The 8,563-nt window shown below is 34.8% G+C and overlaps 1 non-coding gene across 1 annotated transcript; it reads left to right on the forward strand.

Moving 5' to 3' along the window:
- The first annotated feature begins 2,216 nt into the window (after positions 1–2,216).
- Positions 2,217–2,288, forward strand: TRNAE-UUC (transfer RNA glutamic acid (anticodon UUC)). Its single transcript has one exon. It is a non-coding gene; the product is annotated as a tRNA-Glu (tRNA).
- The last annotated feature ends 6,275 nt before the right edge of the window (positions 2,289–8,563 follow it).

Raw genomic sequence — 8,563 nt, forward strand, 5'->3', positions numbered from 1 at the left:
CCCTTCACCACCACAGCCCACTACACATAAAATACTCATTCCTACATCAGAACCTAAACCCATGCCATTTCTACTTCTGTAACATCCTCTTACCCTGAATGCCTACCTAAATCCCAACTTCATCATACCGCCAGCTATAATGATCTTATACATACATTACCAATAGCTCATTATCTGCCCCACACATTGTGACATACAATCATATTATTTATTGAAATCCTTCCTGAATAGTTCTCCAGTTTGTTCTTCCTATGATTTTCTACAAGAATACTAGTGAATAAAAAAAGAGAATGCTAGTGCAAAATCAGTCCTATTCTAAAACAAATATTCAGACATGACTCATTTATGGATATATGTGCCTATAATTATACCAATGATTTGATAAACTGCATATTTATGCATATAACCACTACAAAAGAGTTTTCAAATCTATTATCTCAGAAGAAACTGCCTACTATTACGAGTTGCATTGTGTCCCCCTAAAAGATGTTGAAGTCCTAACCCTCAGTATGAATGTGACCTTATTTGGAAATAGGGTCTCTGCAGATAATCAAGTTAAAATGAGGTCATTAGGGTGAGTTCTAATCCAATATGACTGATGTCCTTATAAATAGAGGAAATTTGGACACAGAGACAATAATACACACAGGGAGGACACTACATGAAGATGAAGGCAAGGGTCAGGGTTATGCATCTACAAGTCAAAGAACACCAAAAACTGCCAGCACACCAGCACAAGCTATGGAAAGAGGCATGGAATAGATTCTCTCTCACAGCCCTCAGAAGAATCAACCCTGCCAACATCTTAATCTTGGACTTCTAGCCTACAGAACTGAGAGACAATAAGTTACTGTTGCTTAAGCTACCCCCATTTGTGGTACTTTGTTACAGCAGCCCTAGCAAAATATACACCCACAAAGGGAAACGATTTTTTTTCCCCTGAAAGTCACTAAAGATGAAAACATTCTGAAGAAAGATTGCCAATCAGAAATAAAATTTCTTGCTATTCATTTTTAAATTTTGTAGCAAAAGTGCTATTTAACAGCTAAACCAACTGAGTGCCAAAAAACTCTAAGGGGGTATGAGTCAACCTTCATCCTATATAGTACCATTTATACATACAGCATCACATAATCAAACATTGGAGAATGACAGCATCCTATAGATACTAGGACATGAGCATAACATGAAATTATACAGATTTTCCGATGTTTTTAAGAGAGTTGCTCTATGCATTTTTATGTACCTGTAAGAATACGACTTGACCCATCATAAAATCAAAAAGTAGTATAATGAGTTACTTAATAAGGAGCAATGAAGTCAGCACAGGTCAGAAATGGGTTCTGGAGTGACAAATACTTCAATTCAAATTCTTCTTCTATTACTTATCAGCTATGTGACTTGAGCAAATACTTAACCATGTTTGAGCCTCAAATTCTTCATCAGTAAAATGGGAATAATATATGAAATGTGTTTAGCATACAATGCTAAATAGGGTTGATGATAATAGGGTTTTACTACTTATACAAAAAGTAAAATTCATAAATTAAGGTTTTTTTATACTTCTCTTGGGTAAAACAATTAGGCAAGTTTATGTAAGAACAAATGTCTTGATCATATGTACTGTATTTAAAAATATTGCCTTTGACTAGTTTCTTACTAGAAAATGTAGGACTTTCAGAATTTTAAAACTATTTGTCAAAACTCAAAACACATTTAAACTCATTAATATTGGAATGATACAAATAGGATCTTGGTGACTTTGGGCTGTCACAGACATCTTTGGTGTGTGACTTTCAAAGCTGTACAGTACCAATCCCTAATACCCTCAGATCACTAAGTTCTAGCCAGTCCAGAAAAACTACCTTTACAACTTAGACTGACATCAGGTTAACTCTAATAGTATGGCATAATCCATTATAACCTTCTACCAGGTATTACTGATGTGCCTTCTGCCTCTTTTTAAATATCTTACAAATGTAAAATATACATCCCAAAACTGTAACCAATTGAAAAGGGACTCATTTTGGAATTTGTATACTCCTTTTGAGAAATATTTAAATAATGCAAAACCCAACTGATCACCAAAATTCAAAAGAACCTTGTTATATCATGCAAACACTCTTCATAAGATACAAATTATACCTCCACTGCTCATTGCAATACTTATAAACTGACACTTACACATCTACTTATCAAGAAATAAAAGACAGAATTCCCTGGTGGTCCAGTGGTTAGGACTCGGCACTTTCACTGTCGTGGCCCAGGTTCAATCCCTGGTCAGGGAACTAAGATCCCATAGGCCACACAGTGTGGCCAAAAAAAAAAAAAAGAAAGAAAGAAAGAAACGACATAATTAAGTCCAAAAAGACTGCAATTACTATGGAGAGAATGGTGGTATTTTTGTTAACCTTTCCATCTAAAACAGCTATCTACATTGGTCAAATTTGTTAGAAAATGTATCAATAACTCACTTCTCCGTGTAAGAAAGCCAAATAGTAAACTACTCTTAATAAACTTTGGTGAACTGTAAAAACATGTTCAATGCTGTAATGAATTCAATAATATGAGCAGCAAAGCTAACATGGGGTCAAGACCAAACACAGATATTTTTGTAAATATTTATGAAAACATGTTTTGCCTTCATATTTAGTATATGTCCTAACTGTAACTCAAATAGACTTTGTAATTGAGTTTCTTTAAAAAATGAACGTGCTTCTTGCTAAATAAGGAACATAAAGTCCACTTTTCAGAAAACATTATTATGTAATTATTTTTTTATTTACAGAGCGATAACTGGCATACTTAATTTAAACCGAGTATAAAAAACATTCTTGGATCGTATTTTTTTAAAACTTACTTAAAGTTAGCAAATGCCATTTTCTATTTATTCAAGATACTATATTAAGAATAACAGTATTTTTTTGAGTTTATTTTTGTGTATGGTGAGAGGGTGTGTTCTAACTTCATTGATTTTACATGCAGCTGTCCAACTTTCCCAACACCACTTGCTGAAGAGACTTTTTCCCATTGTATATTCTTGCCTCCTTTGTCAAAAATTAATTGACCATAGGTGTGTGGGTTTATTTCTGGGCTCTCTATTCTGTTCCATTGATCCATATGTCTGATTTTGTGACAATACCATGCTGTTTTGATTACTGTAGCCTTGTTGTACTGTGTTGTCTGAAGTCTGAGATGGTTATGCCTCCTGCTTTGTTCTTTTTCTTCAGGATTGCTTTGGCAAAATGGCTTGAAGAATTAAACATAAGACATGACACCATAAAACTCCTAGAAGAGAACATAGGTAAAACATTCTCTGACATAAATCGTACCAATGTTTTCTAAGTCAGTCTCCCAAGGAAACAGAAATAAAAACAAAAATAAGCAAATGGGACCTAATCAAACTTACAAGCTTTTGCACAGCAAAGGAAACCATAAACAAAATGAAAAGACAACCTACAGAATGGGAGGAAATATTTGCCAATGATGCAACCAACAAGGGCTTAATTTCCAAAATATACGAACAGTTCATACAACTCAACAACAAAAAAACAAACAACCCAATCAAAAAATGGGCAGAAGACCTAAAGAGACATTTCTCCAAAGAAGAAATACAGATGGCCAATAGGTACATGAAAAGATGCTCAACATTGCTAGTTATTAGAGAAATGCAAATCAAAACTGCAATGAGGTATCACTTCACAAGAGTTAGAATGGGCATCATCAGAAAATCTACGAACAACAAATGCTGGAGAGGGTGTGAAGAAAAGGGAACCCTCTTGCACTGCTGGTAGGAATGTAAATTGATACAGCCACTATGGAGAACAGTATGGAGGGTCTTTAATAATACAGAACTACCATATGACCCAGCAATCCCACTACATGGCATATACCCAGAGAAAACCATAATTCAAAAAGACACATGCACCCCAATGTTCATTGCAGCACTATTTACAATAGCCAGGTCATGGAAGCAACCTAAATGCCCATCGACAGATGAATGGATAAAGAAGATGTGGTACATATATACAATGGAATATTACTCAGCCATAAAAAGGAATGAAATTGGGTCATTTGTAGAGATGTGGATGGACCTAGAGACTGTCATACAGAGTGAAGTAAGTCAGAAAGAGAAAAACAAATATCATATATTAATGCATATATGTGGAATCTAGAAAAATGGTACAGATGAACCAGTGTACAAGGCAGAAATAGAGACCCAAATGTAGAGAACAAATGTATGGACACCAAGGGGGGGGGGAAGCAGGGGATGGGGGGGATGAATTGGGAGATTGGGATTGACATATATACACTAATATGTATAAAATAGATAACTCATTTTAAAAAAATAAAGATGACCTAAATAAATAGAGAGATATTCCAAAAAAAAAAAAAAAAAGTCTACAAATAACAAATGCTGGAGAGGGTGTGGAGAAAAGGGAACCCTCCCACACTGTTGGTGAGAATGTAAGCTGGTGCATCCACTGTGGAAAACAGTATGGAGGTTTCTCAGAAAACTAAAAATAGAATTACCATATGACTCAGCAATCCCACTACTGGCCATATACCCAGACAAAACTATAATTCAAAAAGACACATGCACCCCTATGTTCATAGGAGCACTATTCACAACAGCCAAGACATGGAAACAACCTAAATGTCCTTCGACAGATGTACGGATAAAGAATATGTGGTACACATATACAATGGAATACTAGTCAGCCATAAAAAAGAATGATATAATGCTATTTGCAGCAACATGGATGCAACTAGAGATTATCATACTAAGTGAAGTCAGAAAGAGGAAGACAAATACCATATGATATCACTTACATGTGGAATCTAAACTATGACACAAATGAACCTATCTATGAAACAGACACAGAATCAGGGATATAGGGAACAGACTGCTGGTTGCCAAGGGGGAGAGGGGTGGTAGAAGGGTGGATTGGGAGTTAGGGATTAGCAGATGCAAACTGGTATATATAGAATGGATAAACAACAACATCCTACTGTATAGCTCAGGGAAATATATTCAATATCCTGTGAAAAACCATAATTGAAAAGAATATGAAAAAGAATGTGTATACATGTATAACTGAGTCACTTTGCTGTACAGCAGTAATTAATACAACACTGTAATTCATCTATACTTCAATAAAAAATAAATTAAAAAAAGAATAACATGGTACTAAAACAATGTGGAGATCCCTCAAAAAATTAAGAACTACCATATGACCCAGCTGTTCCTCTTCTGGGTATTTATCTGAAGAACATGAAAACACTATTTCTAAAATATATATGCACCCCTATGCTCATTACAGCATTATTTACAATAACCAAGATACGGAAGCAACCTAAGTGCCCAATGGTATATGAATGGATAAAAAAGATGTGGGATATGTGTGTGTGTATGTGTGTGTGTATAATGAAAATTTACTCAGCCACAAAAAAAGAGTGAAATCCTGCCATTTGCAACAACATGGGTGGTCCTTGATGGTATTATGCTAAGTGAAATAAGTCAGATGGAGAAAGACAAATATCATACTACTTCACTCATATGTAGAATCTAAAAAAAAAAAAAAAAAATAGAACAAACAAAATAAAACAAAAACAAGCTAATAAATACAGAGATCAGATTAGTGGTTACCAGAGGGGAAATGAGTGGGGAGAGGTAGGTAAAATGGATGAAGGGGTCAACTAGACTTGTGGTGGTGATCACTTCGTAGTATATACAAATGTCAAATTATAATGCCATACACTTGAAACTTATATAATAAAAAAGAATACTATAATAACACTTGGGCTGAGCTCAAATTATAATTCTAAGAATTTTTTCAAAAGGTAAAGAACAGCAACAGAAAACTAAGTATATTTTCTTTTTTCCTTTAAAGTCCTAATATAGTAATATTAATAAAATCACACAAATTCATTATATTAAGAAAATACAATCTGTTAAGTTATTGGCAAAAGACAATTACATCCCCGAGGGCAGGGGCTCTGCCTTTATCTACTTCACATGCCTTAAGCATGACAAGAACTTTAAGTGTTAACTATACCTCAAGAACAATAAGCACAACTGTAACATAATTCTCCTAAGAATCAAATAATAGGAAAATCCTAAAGAGCTGGGAATTCAAAACAGGACATGGACAAAATTTTACAACGTGCAAATTCTAACATTAGTAGAAGAAAATTCTATCCCTTGTAAGCCACAGACAAATTCCAAGGTCACAGCCCGAAAGTGTATATTGGCTGTGTCAGTAGAAAATATACAGCCAACGCTGGTTTTAAAATAATCTCAACTTGGCCTAAAGTGAAGTCTTTCTCTTTCTGACTTACTTCACTTAGTATGATAATCTCTATGTCCAATCATGTTGCTGCAAATGTCATCATTCTTTTTTATGGCTAATACCATATGATATCACTTATATGTGGAATCTAAAATATGATCCAAACGAACTTATTTACAAAACAGAAACAGAGTCACAGACATAGAAAACAAATTTATGGTTACCAAAGGGGAAATGGGGTGGGGGAGGGATAAACTAGGAGTTTGGGATTAGCAGATACAAATTACTATATATAAAATAAACAACAAAGTACTACTATAAAGCACAGGGAACTATATTCAATATCCTGTAATAATCCATAATGGAAAAGAATATGAAAAAGAATATATATATGTATAACTGAATTACTTTGCTGTACACCAGAAACTAACACAACATTGTAAATCAACTATACTTCAATAAAAAATTTTTCTAATAAATAAGTAAAGTGAAGTCATTAAGAACTGAGTAGAAACAGTGCAGACATCAAAGGACCTATAATCCTGGTAGTATATATGGCCAAAAGAAAATTATCTTTTCACCATATCTGGTCATTGTTTCTGCAAACAGCACACTACCTTTCTACAAGAGCTATTATAACTAAGTGAGGTAACATATGTGGTCTATGTATAGACTATACATTCTTGTGTCTCACTGGGATCTCTCTGATTTAAGCATTGTTGATTTGGTGGTTAAAATTCTGTATACTCACCACCATCATCAAGATTCATATTGTGGTCAGGAAGAAAACAGGTTAGTCAGGGGCTAGTTTCCTTTACCTACACCTTTTCTCTTGAGTTTCACCTACCTGCTAGAGCAATATGGGGAAATTTAACCAGTGTAGAAAATTCCTTATATTACACACTACAGATGTTCACCAGAACTTTCAACTAGACAAGAACTGCCTTTTGAAATACTTACACACACATATACATATATACCACAGCTTTCTCTCCAGACAGAAATGCTACAGAAATGAAAGAAATCATATTCAGTGAGTGTAAGCAATGGCTAAATAAAAGGGGTACTGGTGTCTGATTACATTGGGTCTCTCCTCTCCAATCTAATATGCTAGGGGAAATTTCCTACTAGAAGCTGCTGAACACATAAGCTAATTGATCTAAAATCAATCAATTAGATTGAGAAAAAAATGTGTTATCTGGTTTATTGTTAAAACACAACTACTTTGAGAATATTTATAGCATTGACAAAGCTACTATTAGTAGCTTCACAGGCCCTAAAAAGAGTAACTACTATTACAAGTTTCCAAGTATGTATTTACAGAAGGAAGCAAACAATTGATTAAATCAACTTTTTTGGTCTAGAAGCAACAGATTTGGGGCAAAATGGTTCTACAATAGGACACATAACTCCACTTCTAGTTATACTGCTACTTTTTCATACGAGAGGCATGGCACTGTCTGTGTGACTATTATGACTCAAGCTTACTCATCTTAACTAAGCATGAATTAAATTTGTTAGAGTAAAAACCTGAAAGAGAACGAACATGCATGTAATTCTAAGTTGCCATTTTTAGAATGGGGTTTTGCTCCAAAGGGATTTTAAAAACATGTTTCCACATTATTCTATTTGCGCTACTTTCACTTTAGTGCTCTGGTAAGTTGGCTGCTAAATAGAAACAAGAGACAAACTCATTTTCAAAAAGAAAGTCATTTGTGATTTGACCATAGCATAAGCTACATAAAAAAGGAAGAAGTAATTTGTTAAAGACCTGACTGCCAAAATATTTTGAAATTTAGATACACGTACGTGTAAAGAGACACTTGTGTTTGTGCCCCTCCCTATTTTCCTGGTCCAGTTACCATGAAAAGATCAGAAAATTAACTGTAGGGTAAGGAGCCTATCGAAAGTCTCATTATATCCAAACTGTCATTCTTTCCAGGAAAGTCTGGAAAATATAGAAGGGAATCACAGGCACTGCAGGACACACGGTCTTCTCATTCTATAAGTAGCTTCCAGGCTGATATGACTTCAATGTTCTTCCCCACAAAAAGGATATTCTAAGAGAAAAATACCTTTCCTGCATGCACAATCTCAAAATCATACATGCCTGTGGATCGTCTTTAATCACAGGCTAGAGCAGCGGTCAGTGAGCCAGTACCCAAAGATGACAGACAATGTGGACTGAAGAAAAGAGTGTTTGAATGGAAGTAGAAAGAACTGAATTTTATTCCCAGCTCTGTGATTTACCTACATGGTCTTGGGCAAGT

This window comes from Eubalaena glacialis, chromosome 4, assembly GCF_028564815.1.
Source record: "Eubalaena glacialis isolate mEubGla1 chromosome 4, mEubGla1.1.hap2.+ XY, whole genome shotgun sequence".
In the NCBI taxonomy this organism is placed as follows: Eukaryota; Metazoa; Chordata; class Mammalia; order Artiodactyla; family Balaenidae; genus Eubalaena; species Eubalaena glacialis.